Consider the following 12,355-nt stretch of genomic DNA (forward strand, 5'->3'; position numbering starts at 1 on the left):
TCTGCTAATAGTAGGAAAAGAAGGGTACGGCCAGGTTTCTTACGTGGCACCTGTGGTGTTGCACGCTTTGGAGAAGTTTCCCGTTCACACCCTGGACCTTTCTGTTCTGCTTACAAACGTTGCATCGCCAGAAGAAATCTGCGGACAGGTACCTTTTTTCTTTTTCTTCTCATCGGATTCACTGACTGTATGTAAAGGATCAATCGAGTTGCAAGTAAGGTGAGCAAAATTCATTGGTAATGGAGGTGGCCTTGTTTTAATGTGCTGGGATGTTTGCTTCTGTCTGAAAATCCCCTTTTCTTTTAGACAGCACCACAAACAATCTGGATGTTGTACATGTCGACATTTTCCATACCCAGTTTTACAGTGAGGCTGTTGCTAGCAGCTCAGGAAGCTGGGCGGTGTTGCTAATGAACATCTCTTCGTGGAAAGAAATGCTGTTCATGTCACTGGGATCCAGAAAGTAGTTCTCATTGCCTCCTAAGACTGTGTGCTCCCAGTAGATGGCTCTGTATCAGACTGCATGTCGGCTACTTTTTGTAGGCTTCTTCTAAATTATATTAGTAAGGCAACCAAGGTTTGGGGCTTCTGTTTATTTTGTTTTCGCACGGACATACACAACTTGTGCTGTTGCAGTATGTGCAATAAAAGCATTAACATTCAGAAAACACTTCATTTGCACGGTGATGTGGTTTTAACTAGAAAAAATGAACAGATTTGGTGTTTTTACTTTTAGGCAGGAAATCCATTTTCTTGTTTGGCATCACTACCTTAAAATATTTTTATCTTTAGTGGAAACGTTTGAGAGCCATCCAAGTAAGGACAGACATGTTACACGACTGAATACTGATGTGTCCCTTAAGCGGGACATTTCCTTTCTTTGTTATGCGATGATTGTGGCTGTGGCCATATAGCTACGGTGTCTAGCCACTGCCTGAATATATCCTTCCCATCTTCTGACTAGAGTTCTCCGAATACTGATAATCTGAAAGGGTGCACAGAGAAATTCCTTATGTGAATTGATGCTTGCCACTCTGTTCACGTAGTTTCATTTCACGGGGCAGTCAGATGGCTATGTAGCTATGTATTAAGAGGTTCTTGTACGTGTTTTAGTTTTCTTACGCAAGCTTTCCTTTTCACTAGCTGATCCGAAATGCTCAGAAGACAGCACCAAGCACAATTTATGTCCCAGATATCCATTTATGGTGGGACAACGCCGGACCTGCCTTGAAACTTACTTTTCTAACTCTACTACGTAACATTCCAGCATTTTTGCCAGTTTTGCTGCTTGCTCCGTCTGATGTACGTCACTCAGATCTCCCAGAAGAGGTATTTGTCAATACTTTTCTTACTATTTCTTCAGTGTCTTGTAATTTATGAATGCTTTCAGCATCAAAATGCTGTGCTTTCTTAAATGCATGCTGTTATTACTCAGGCACCCTAACAAATCACTTAAAATTTGCTTAGAGAAAAAGAATACTGTGAAAGCATCTGCTTAAGGTTTTTTCTGAGTCAAGCAAGTGACTTTCACCCCCTTCTCACACATGCAAATAATAAATTAATAAAATAATTCTGGTGGCTACAAAGTGGTTCAGTCAAGAATATGCAGTGCTTGAAATGACAAGAGGATGTTTTTACTGAAGAGATTTCTTCTGACAGTCATTCCATGCTATGTTGGGTAAACTGCTAATAATGCAATTTAGTAGAGAATTGAAACACTTTGATTAAAAAATACATAAATAAATCAGTTTCTTTCTTCATAGAGGCCAAAGCTTTCCAAGCTGGAAAGCTGAGTTCCAATTTCTGCTAAAGTAACTTTGGAATTGAATTCTAGTTGTATTCCTAAATAAACTGTAGTAAAAGTAGGTGCAGAACTTCACTGACTTCTGAGAGTTTACATTAAGGGAAGGTGCCCAAAACAGGACCACGCTGTTGTCATTCTGATGATTTGGTCTCAGTCACTGGGGGAAGAGAACGGGTCTTACCTAGACGTGTTTATTATCAACTGCTTTGAAAGTGCTTGAGTTCCCACAGAAGTTTTTGTACAGGCTGTAAATTCCTTCTAAAATAAGTAGTGAAATTCCTCACCTACCTTTTAATACTAGAACTTGAAAATGGAGGAAGACGTAGAGGTACTAGCTACTTCAGACACCTTTTGGTAGAGAAATAAAAACTCAGCAAAAAGCCCTCACTTGTCTGCTGAAGCCTGTCTCTTCCCTCGATAGCCATAAAGGTTCTAAGTAAAGGCTGCAGCAAGGCAAGTAAATACAAAGGAAACGCTGTTGGATGTGGTGAAAGCCATTACTTTATCAGTGTAGCGTACAATCCCTTCAGCGAGCTTTAATTCTACAGGTGATTCTTAAAGGTGATATTTGAATTTGCCGTGCCAGCCTGTGAAAATGTAGCATTTTAAGGCCAGGAAGATAACTTTTTTCAGTTTGTGTTCTTCAGGTTATTCTTAATTTGAAAAGGTACTCGTCTTTTTGGAATAGAAGATGAGTTTTTTGTGGCCTTAAATCTGAAATGTCTCTCCTCCTTCTGCTTTAGATCCAAAAATTATTTAATAAGGAATTTGGAGAAGTGTGCAATATTGAGTTGCCTGGTAGGGCAGAGAGAGCAGCCTTTTTTTGAGGACCTAATTCTAAATGAAGTGGCTAAGCCTCCCGTAAAGAAAAGAGGTGAGGAGGATATGAGAAGTACATCTAAAACTTTCCTATCGAAGTTACTAGCTCTTTGGGCTTTGCTTTGGTGGTCATTTTCTGTCAGTAATTTGTCGTATGCTTGTATTTGAGTACTGTAAATTGGCTAATTTTTCCTGATGAATTGAAGTTGATTGGACATTGGAAGTTGTGCCTGTAGCACCACCAGCTGAGCCTCAGAAGCCACAAGAGGAAGAAGTAGGGATGCTGGAGGAGGAAGAGGAGGATACCTTGCGTGACCTTAGAATTTTCTTGAGGGACGTTACTCACAGACTTGCCACTGACAGACGTTTCAGGGAATTTGCAAAGCCCGTTGACCCACAGAAGGTAAAGTAGTGCTGATCTGTGTGTGTCTGTAACTTCTCAGTGTTCGTACTTCTCAGCGTTTTGGGTGAGGTTCAACTTTGTTTTTAGGGCTGCACTGTAAGGATTTTGCAAGAAGCAGAGGCAGTGCTTTTACTTCTGCTGACTCTCAAATGTCTCTTATGGGATTATTCGCTGAAAGCCCTGGTTTCATTCTAAAAAGCCAGTCCAAATGCCAACACAGTTTGCTCGTGAAAAGGCTTTGATATGTAGGCGTGTCACAGCACTGAAAAGCACAGAGATCTTTCCTTATAATTACAAACAGTATTTACAGGACTACTTGAGTGAAGTCTGAAGCCCTTTCTTGGACTGTCAGTTCCTGTGGGAACAGGAATAAGAGCAGCAGTTTGTAAAAATAAGTTTTGAGATCCTGTTCTCTGTTTCATCTGGAACTCCTCAATAGGGCCAAACATGATTGCAACTCCACTTCAAAAAATGGCCCGAAGGTTGACAGAGTTGATTCTCTCCCTTACATCTGCTTTTGAGTACTGCATTCAGATCTGGGACCCTGAACTCAAGAAGGACATGGAATTATTAGAAATAGTCTAGAAGAGGCCAAAAACATGATAGAGAGGCTGGGGCATCTTTTCAATGAAGACTGGCTGAGAAAGCTCTTCAGCCTGGAGAGACCCTATAGCAGCCTTCCAGTACCTAAAGGGGGCCTTTAGGTAATGTTTTAAAACTAAAAGAGGGTGCTTTAAAATTAGATATAAGGGAGACATTCTTTCCTTTGGGGGTGGTCGTCAGTGGAACAGGTTGCCCAGAGAAGTTATGTCAACCTATCCCTTGCCCCTTCGTGGCCAGAAGCCTCCCATGCCAAGCCACGATGGACAACCCGCCCCCCCCACCCCCCCGCAAGTTGTTGTTTAACCTCATCTTTTCTGCATGGAGCCTCCTCTGCACCACATAACCCAATCTCAGCTCCCACTTTGCCACATGCGCTCTGCATGGGTGCTACAGGGCCTAACTGTACCATGGCCTGCTCTGGCTCTGCCATCCCGCTGGGCAGAGGAGAGGGTTATGACAGCAAAGGGATGTGTTTGGGTGTGGAATGTGGGGCCCGGCAGAGACAAGGAATTGAGGGAGAGGACAGGGCGAGGCAGCAAAGGCAGCACGAGCAGTGCTGTTGGTGCGGGGCCACGTTTGTACAAGGAGCCTGAGTGGGCAGCAGCTGGCAGGAGGCGAGGGTGATACTTTAAAAGCCAGTCAAAGTAACTTTTTAAGACTCAATTTGGAGTTTTAGAAAGCAGGCGTTCTTTTACAGAGGTGCTGGATGCACAGGGGAGCACTCCAGTGCTTACAGAAGTGTTTGAGCTATAGCGGTTATATACAAGCATAACGTACATGTTAATCAGATTTCCCCAAAACATATTCATACTATTTCCTGTAACTCATTAAAATCAGTGAGTGTCGCTGACACATGCACATTTGTTTCCCCTGTCTCTCAGGGGTCTCTGGTGGTCATCGGTAGTCTTCCTCACTATGTTCGTTAGTTGAATCCAGTTCTTGTCCATGATCAAGACATCAAAATCTTTCTTCTCTTATTCTTTCATCTTAGGCATGCATACAAAGCTTAGGTGGTTACACATCCAAGGATATATGCATAGCATGAGTTCCTCACCTAATCTTCTGACACATGCTCTAGGCCTGGGTCACCTTGCCCTCATTCTGAGATACAAGTCTGTAGGCTCTTATAGATAAAGATGACTAATTAGTGACTAAAGTAACATCAGGAATGAAAGTTTCTAAACTTGCTTCTCTCTAAAAAAACCTAGTAAAGGTTTCATCTGTCTGCTAATGAAGCTTTTCAAATTTGATGCCATTGATCTGTCAAGGAAGAGAGCATTTTACCTTTGATCTTGGTATTGAGGGGAGGCCAGGAAGTGCCTGCCAAGGCTGCTCGTGCCAGCAGAGACAAGGCCGGGGATGAGGGGAGGAGAGGGGAATGGAAGGGCTGTGGTGAGGTCCCTGCCACTGTACGGCCTGGTTGCCTCGCAGGAGATGTGCTGGCCAGCAGGCCTTGTGAGGTCACCCAGCCCCTCACAGAGCACCCCAAGGCAGCAGGGATGGCACTGGAGAGGCGAGTGGCAGAGCCCAGCCAGGGGCTGGCTGTGGGTCCCCTCTGCTGCAGCCGCCTGATGGAGTATGGCAGGAGGAGGGCAGGCAGGGCTCGGGACCACTGAAAACCAGGCACCTAGGGGGCTAGAGAGAGGTCAGGTCTGCCTCAGGATCTCCTGCCCCAGCAAGAGGAATGTGACTGTGGCAGGGACTGTGAGGTCACTTCTGTCTCTGCAGTGGATAGGGCAGCAGCAGAAACTTGTCACAAAAAGGGACTGTGAGGTCACTTCTGCCTGTAGCTGGCAGGTCACCCTTGAGTTCTCCCTGGGATCTGGAATTTTGGGCTGACATCTGCCAGTGGCCCTGCTAGGCCAGCAGAAGGCACCTGGTTGGCATGCTGACTGTGGGATCTCCTCTGCCTCCAGACCCAGGAGGACCCCGACAGAAAGAAGGCCCAAGTATGGGTCTTCATGGGCCCGCATAAGTACCTCAGCCTCTACCTTATCTCCAGATCAACACCAGATTTTCCCAACGTCTAATAAGAATTATGATTCTCCTTAATCCTCCTTTATTTAAAGTGTTTATATAAACAGTTTTTTATTGTCTTTGACAGTCATAGACAGATTTAGCACCAGCTGGGCTTTGGTCCTTCTAATTTTGAGCTGCACAACCCCAGAACATTCAGGACACAGCTCCAGACAAACTGACAGCATGCATGAGAAGGAAGCAGGGAAGCAGTGGAACCTGGCGGCCTTCCATCCCCTACCCTTCTGTGACTCTGTGCAGCAATTCCATTCAACTGGTTACTCCTGTGTTATCCAAACTTTCCTGCAACTCCTGATGCTGCTGTCTTGTCAGAGATAGCAAAATCACACAAAAGTTGAACCATCTGCCTGCAGACATGAACTGCTGACAGAATGGAGCATCAGTGTGGTAGGACCTTGAGAAACTGCAGGATATTGCCAACAGAAACCTCTTGACATTAACAATGAGAAGAGCTTCATCCTACACCAGAGGAAGAGTAACCCCACACATCATGGCAGACTGGGACCGTGCTGAGTGAGCAGTGCCCAAGAGGAGGAGGGTCTGGGCACCACGAGGGATCTCGTATGAGCTACTCAGCTAAGACCTGATGTGACATCACACAAATAAAGGTCTAGAGGCAACAGAGAAGGAGGTGCAGGTCTGGAAGACGCTAAGATAACCCTGGTCTTCAGAGGAGCAAGGACATAGGCAAGGCTGAAAGTCCCAAAAAACTGAGATCTTTGTGTCCATGCCTGCAGTTGTTGTCTCTGTCACTGAGGCCTATAAGGACATAGCTCATTGCTAAAGTACCAGGGCCTCCCCATCGCGCCTGATGAACCAGGCAGGGGTCGTACCATTCTCCTGCACATCCCCATCTCCTACTGCCCCAGGAAGAGCCCGGAGCAAGGTGGGAAGGGAAAGGATCTCCCTTCCCAGGGGCTGGAGGTCAAGGCCTGGCCCTCGTGCTTGGTGACACGCATCCAGTTTGTCCACACATCCGTGTCACCTTAAAACTGTCTTTGTCTACTTGTCTTCAATGCCTCTAGTGTTCTGCTCTAAAGTGCTCCAAGGGAGGCTGTGTCAGATCTGGCCCTCAGGGAGACACTGCAGGAAACTTGCCTCTGACTTGGACTTCTGGAGAGATGTCTTCAATTGTCTCTGAGTGCCTGAGGTTTGTGGTCTAATCAACAAAGCCCCCAGAGGGGTGATTGCAATGCCTTGGGCTCGGCCTGTGCTGCTGAGCTGGGCTGGACTCCTGGGACAGAGAGAGCTCATGGCAAGAGGGCCCTGGTGCAGACAGACAGCTCTGGGATATGACTGCAGCTGGCATGGGGAGAGGAAAGAAGAGAGAGGGCTTGGAGGCAGTTTAGAGTGGGAGGATGCTGAGAGCTGCCTGCAGGAGAAATCTGCACAGCCCTTGACAAGGTAAGTGTCTGGCTGCTGGGCCATGCAGCTGCAGGTCCTGGAAGGGTCTCCTGCTGGGTCTTGTTTCTGGGAGGGCAGTGGGCAATGCAGTAGGCTTTGAGAGTCCTGCTGTGTTACACTGCAAGGTGAGGAAGTGTGGCAGAAGCCCCTTGGAGTGCCCTAAGGCAGCTGCCCCTGGACAGCCATGAGCAGAGTGGCCAAGCCTCCTCCAGATACTGCAGGGGTGCAGCTGGGATGCTGGGACACCCCAGCTTGTGGAAATCCAGCTCTGTTCATGGGGCATCCTCCTGGTCTTCAGGCTGCTCTCCAGCAGCATGCAGCTGTCTCTTGGCATCCTTGTGCTATCCAGGTGCCCCAAGAACACGACACCTACGTGCTAAGGCCCTTTCCATGCTGCAGGATGGCTGTCTGTGGGCAGCATAGTGTGAAGCAAAGCAGGAAGCGCTGAGGTCCTGCTTGGTCTCCCAGAGACAAGCTGAGTTTTCTATCCAGCTGCACTTGGACTTGGGGTTCTCTGCCCTCAGCTTTCTTCAGTTTCTTCTCAGGGAAAGACCTGAGTGAGAAGGTCCTGCTGCTCAAAGATGGGAGATACAGGGCAGCTTAGAATAAGACTATTCAGCAGTGGCATCTGCAGCTCTGCTCTGCATTCATATGAGTTGTTTGCAACAGCACTGCAAATCACATTGACCTGGGAAGTGGACTGAACTTGAGTTTCCCCCATGTTCCTGCTTCCCTCCTGCTGCACAGCAGGAAGGACTCATCTGCAGCCCACAGCAGCCCCTGCTCCCAGTGCCACTCTCATCCAGCACCAGCCAGAGCCCAAGCGAGAGAGCTGCAGAGAGGTTCTCCTGCAAAGAGAGAGGCACAGGTGGAGTGGTGCTTTAAGGCTGTAAATAGGTTTTCCTCAGAGAAGTTTGTTCTGCCTTCTCCTCTTCAGTAGACAACTGTGTCCAGAACCAGCAAATGCCCAACAGCAGCTCTGTGAGCGAGTTCCTCCTGCTGGCATTCGCAGACATGCACGAGCTGCAGCTCCTGCACTTCACGCTCTTCCTGGGCATCTACCTGGCTGCCCTCCTGGGCAACGGCCTCATCTTCACCGCTGTAGCCTGCGACCACCGCCTCCACACCCCCATGTACCTCTTCCTCCTCAGCCTCGCCCTCCTCGACCTGGGATCCATCTTCATCACTCTGCCCAAAGCCATGGCCAATTCCCTCTGGGACACCAAGACCATCTATCAAGGGTGTGCTGCACAGGTCTTCTTTTTATTCTTCTTGGTTGGAGCAGAGTATTCCCTTCTCACCGTCATGGCCTACGACTGCTACATTGCCATCTGCAAGCCCTTGAACTACAGGAGCCTCCTGGGCAGCAGAGCTTGTGCCCAGATGGCAGCAGCTGCCTGGGGCAGTGGCTTTCTCAATGATGTCCTGCACACAGCCACTACATTTTCCCTGCCCCTTTGCTATGGCAATGCTGTGGACCAGTTCTTCTGTGAAATCCCCCACATTCTCAAGCTCTCCTGCTCAGATGCCAACCTGAGGGAAGTTGGGGCACTCGTGTTTAGTTTTTCTTTGGGCTTTGGTTGTTTTGTTTTCATTGTGGTGTCCTAAGTGCAGGTCTTCAGGGCTGTGCTGAGGATGCCCTCTGAACAGGGCCAGCACAAAGCATTTTCCACATGCCTCCCTCACATGGCTGTGGTATCCCTGTTTGTCAGCACTGACGTGTTTGCCTACCTGATGCCCAACTCAATCTCTTCCCCATCCCTGGACCTGGTGGTGTCATTTATGTACACGGTGGTGCCTCCAGCAGTGAACCCCATCATCTACAGCATGAGGAACCAGGAGCTCAAGGAAGCCTTGAGGAAACCCTGGATATAGGCCTCTTTACCATTTAGAATGGGACCACAATCTTAACAAGAGTCTTTAAAAAATAAATAAATCTATTAAGATAATCTTTTGTATTATTTTCCCTTTATAGTGTCTTCTGAAGTTATATCTGAATATTCTGAATATTCTTAGTTTCCTACCCCCTAATTATTATACTTATATGTATATATTTAACCCAAAATCTTATTACTCGCAATAAAGACTTGAGCAGGTATTCGCTGGTCTCAGCAGCCCCAGCACGCAGGAGGGGCTCAGGACCAAGAGCCCAGATGCCACATGGAGGAGCAGCCCCGGTGGCCCTCAGGGCTGCCCCTCACTGCCCGCTGGGCTCTGCCTCTCTGCTGCCTTTGGGTCGAGGCTGCTGCTTCCCTGGAGCCATGGCCATGTCCAGCAGCAAGATGTGGCCTTTTCACTGTTGCTCTCTTTTGCTTCCACATTGTTCTCTTGTGCTCTTGTATGTGGGTTAGCCACGAGATCTCATGCACCTTCGTGACTTTCCTGATGTACCTACAGTGGCATCTCTGCCACATCTCTGTACGCCTCTTCTAAAGCTGGTGTCAGAAATACACCCAAGGAGATTCTCCCTGGACAGCCTTCTTGTTTCTCTGGGCTTCAGGATAGATCAGAGTCCCATAGTGATCACTGAAGGACAAACGGCTGGACTGGGATCTGACTTCTCGGTAGCATATGGCCCAGCAAACAATAATAACTGGGCTTACTGGCCTGGGCATTTCGTGCAGATGCTGGCGTTGATGGCAAATGGCATCGTGGAGAGGACTTTGGAGCTGCTCTGTGGCTGGGCCAGGCCTCTTATGCTGGCCTGGGGAGCGGGACTGGTCCTGCGGGGCACAGGCACTGTGTGCTGGGGATCTCCCAGGAAAGAGAGCAGGGCTCCTGCAGCTTCACAGACCTCCATCTCCTGAGCCGGGGCTGGCCCCAGCCTGGGGTCTGCTGGAGAGGCCCAGAGCTGCCTTTGTCCCAGCAACTGCGGTGCCTTGTGAGGGGCTGGAGCTGTGGTTTCCGTGCCCAGAGCCCTGCAGCAGCCTGCGGTGGGCACTGCCCTGTGGCCAGCCCAGCCTGGGCTGCTGGGCTGGGCTGGGCAGTGCCTGGTAAAGGGCAACAGCAGCATCAGGGAGTGGTGGCAGCATGCAGGGGAGGGCTCCCAGCAGGCCTTGGTGCTGCAGAGCCAGGGCTGCGTGAAGGGAGCCCAGAGCTGCAGGGGCAGGGGACAGGAGGCCGCTCTGGGCCTTTGCTGGCCTGGGCAGAGCAGGAAAAGGGCCCAGGGCATTCGTCCCCTCCACGCAGCTTGCCAGAACCTGCAAGGAATGTCAGGAAGAGCCCAGGGCCAGGCTATGCCCCATGGCCAAGAGCCCTGCCTGCACTCCTCCTGCTACGCTGTGTGAGCTGGATGCAGCAGAGGGGACCCCCAGCCAGACCCTGCATGGGGCTCGGCTCTGCCACCTGCCTTGCCCCGGCCCTCTCCAGCGCCCTCCTTGCTGCTCTCTGTTGCACACCAGCACCTCCAAGCACATCTGCTCAGGGCCAGTGTGGTTGCTGCAGGGGCAGGGAGCTCTGCATGGCCCTTGCAGCCCCCTGCCCTGGGCATGCCTCTCCCCTTGGCCTCAGCCCCGGCCCCGGCCTTGGCTCTGCTGGCAGGAGCGCTCTTGGCATGCGCTTCCTGGCCTCCCCTCACCTGCGCACTGCTGCTGCCCACTCATGCTGCTCGCACAAACATGTCCTCACCAGCAGCACCACCCCTTGCGATGCTTCTGCTGCTGTTTCTGAACACTCAAATTTACTGGACTGTGTATGTTTAATGGCCTGGCACATCACACCCACAAATGTGTCAGGCTCTACTGGATACTGGTGCACAGTGTACCCTAACGCCATCAAGACTTAAAGAGGTAGAACCCACCTGTATTTCTGGAATGACAGGAGGATCCCAGCAGTTAACTGTCTGGAGGCTGAAGGGAGTCTAACCTGGAAGGAATGGCAAAAGCACCCCATTGGGACCAGTCCAGAGGCTATGTGCATCCTCGGCATAGACTGCTTCAGGAGAGGGTACTTCAAAGCTCCAAGAAGGCACTACTGGTGGGACTTTGGCATAGGTGCCTTTGAGATGGAGCATAGTAAACGGTTGTCTACCTTGCATGGTCTTCCACAGAATCCTTCTGTTGTGGGTTTGCTGAGGGTTGAAGAACAGCAGGTGCCAATGGCTACCATGGTGGCGCACCTGAGGCAGCATCGCACTAACCGGGACTCCCTGATTGCCATCCATGAGCTGGTTCATTGACTGGAGAGCCAAGGTGTAGCTGTAGAACTTGGTAGCATGGTTTAGTGATGGACTTGTCAGTACTAAGGTAAAGATGCATGACCTGGGTGACACATCCTTGAGCAGTGTAATGCACAATGCAATTCTTTTTGCCTTCTGCATCTATAGCACAGGAAGCATGACTTTGCCCCCCTACTCTATTGATTGATCAGGTCTTTTCACATTACTCAATTTAGCTTTCTGTGGCTAGAAGGGGACGATTTCCCCAAAGAGTCTAAGCTCATGGGTACAGCTACGGCCACTTAAAGATATATTTTCTTTACTCTTCTTCCTGAGTTTTCCACAGAAGACCCATGAGAGACCATGGATGTCCAGGTATCTACTAAGATTTAAGCTGAATTTCTCAGATTCCAATGGCTATTTCAATTATATTATTGTAAATTTTATTTTATTTTATTTTATTTTATTTTATTTTATTTTATTTTATTTTATTATTTATTTTGTTCCCAAAGAACACCTGACTTTTATTATAAAGGATTTAATGTGCTGGGCTGGGCTGCAGTTACAGGGACAAAGACCACTGCTGGCAGTGGAGCTGTCAGACCTCCAGACTCTGCTTTTCCTCCTGATGGAGGTCTCCAAAGAAGTCACCCTGGATGAACAGCAATAGGAGAATGATGCTCAAAACTGAAATGCAGCAAAATTCAGACTTTGAAACAAGAAGTTTTTGATTAGGTGCTTTTTGAAATCTTCTTCCTTAACTACATCATGCAAGCTCTGCCATTAGCTGAACAAATCTTGAAGTCTTTAAGAAAACTGTGGTAGAGATGTTAGGAGTTTCTTCATTTTAATGAGGTGCATGGTGTATTTTGGTGCTGAGTCTATGAAGCTCAGGTACTGAGAGGAGAGTGATGTAACTGCTTGAGCAAGTCAAGTCAGGAGGCACAAAAGTTGAAGTGACTTGGAGTATTAATGGGCCCCACTGAGTGCTGTTAATAACACAGCCTCCCCAGGGCCTTGTTAGGGCAAATAATTGGAGGCCATGGTTATAGACAGGCAAAGCGCTATGCTGAGAAAAGTCTTGGTTGGTTTTAGTGAAGCAGAAGAGTCAAGGCCTGCCACCAGCTAC

This window comes from Aythya ferina (assembly GCF_964211825.1).
Source record: "Aythya ferina genome assembly, contig: HAP1_SCAFFOLD_36, whole genome shotgun sequence".
Classification (NCBI taxonomy): Eukaryota; Metazoa; Chordata; class Aves; order Anseriformes; family Anatidae; genus Aythya; species Aythya ferina.